Raw genomic sequence first — 1,599 nt, 5'->3', positions numbered from 1 at the left:
CATGGGTTTCTCTCTGTATCTCTACCTTTCCTGGAGCTCCCTCTTTATATCAGGCTGGCCTCAAACTTAGAAATCTGCCTGCTTCTGCCTCCCATGTGCTGGGATTAAATGCAAGGGCCATCACTGCCTGGCGACCCTAAGGCATGGTCCACAATTTCCTAGCAAACATAAAACAATTAAATACTAAATATAAAAACTCAAAATTAAAAACAAACAATCAAACAAACAAACAAAAAACAACAAAACAAAAACATGAGAAATAAAGCAAAATGTTAAAAAAATAAAATAAAATTAAGCCTAAATAAATCACCAAAACCCTAAAACTCACTATAATCCTTAAAAAACAAGAAAAACAACAACAACAACAACAAAATACTTAACCTATACTAGAAGTCTGAAAACCAAATAAATCTAAAACTTCTTCTAAAAACCTACAAAACCCTTAAAAAAAAAACTATATATATATATATATATTAACCCTAAAATGACCCTTAAGCTTTTTTTTTCGTTTAATTTATTTTGTTTTTGGAAACTGTTTCTCTGTATTGCCCTCGCTATACTGAAACTCACTCTTTAGACCAGGCTGGCCTAGAACTTAAAAATCTACCTACCTCTGCCTCCTAAGGGCTTGGAATAAAGGCATGACCCACCACTGACTGGCAAAGCTAAAACACTTTACGCCTGAAAAAAAAAAAAGACAATAAAAACAATAAACGAAAATCCTGAAACCAAAAAAAAAAAAACAAACAATAAATCCATAAACCTAAGATACCAAGAAAAAAAAAAAAAGGAAAAACAAATATAACTCATCAATAGTCTTCTAAACACCCTATTAACCCTTAAAAAGAAACTAAATTGCTACAAAATAACCAAGGAGCCTAAAATTTCACTATGTCTTTCTCTTTCTTTCTTTCTTTCTTTCTTTCTTTCTTTCTTTCTTTCTTTCTTTCTTTCCTTCTGTCTCTCTCTTTTTCTTTCTTTCTTTTTTCCTTCTTTATTAATATCTTTCTTTTTTTTCTGTATTTTTTTTTTTTTTTAATTTTTGGTGAATGGGATTCTCTGTGTACTTCTAGCTGTCCTGGAATTCACTCTGTAGACCTTGCTGCATTCAACCTCAACAAACTCCAACACACACACACATACACACACATACACACACACAACCCTAAAAAAAAAAATACTAAAACCCTAAAGAAAAACCCTAAAGTCCCTCCCCCCAAAAAAACCTTCTAAAACATTAAAAAAAAAAAAAAACTAAAACTAAAACCCTAAAAACCAAAAAAATCCTCTAAAAAAATCTTTAAAAAATCCCGAAAAACCTTTAAAAAACCTTAAATTGCTTAAAAAATAAGACAAAAACAAAAACCAAAACAAAAAGACACAGAAAGCCCAAAAATAGGCATAAAGTAATAATTTGCTCCCTTCCTTCCTTCCTTCCTTCCTTTCTTCCTTCCTTCCTTCATTCCTTCCTTCCTCCTTCCTTTCTTTCTTTTTTTTCCTTTTTTTCTCCCTTTGTCGTGACGGTTGTGTGTGTGTGTGTGTGTGTGTGTGTGTGTGTGTGTGTGTGTTTGTATCCCTATCAGTCCTGGAGCTTTCTGT

This window comes from Mus caroli, unplaced genomic scaffold (assembly GCF_978045245.1).
Source record: "Mus caroli unplaced genomic scaffold, Mus_caroli_1 scaffold_39, whole genome shotgun sequence".
NCBI classification, from domain to species: Eukaryota; Metazoa; Chordata; class Mammalia; order Rodentia; family Muridae; genus Mus; species Mus caroli.
The sequence above is the reverse complement of the archived record's forward strand: the minus strand, read 5'-3'. Positions refer to the sequence as shown.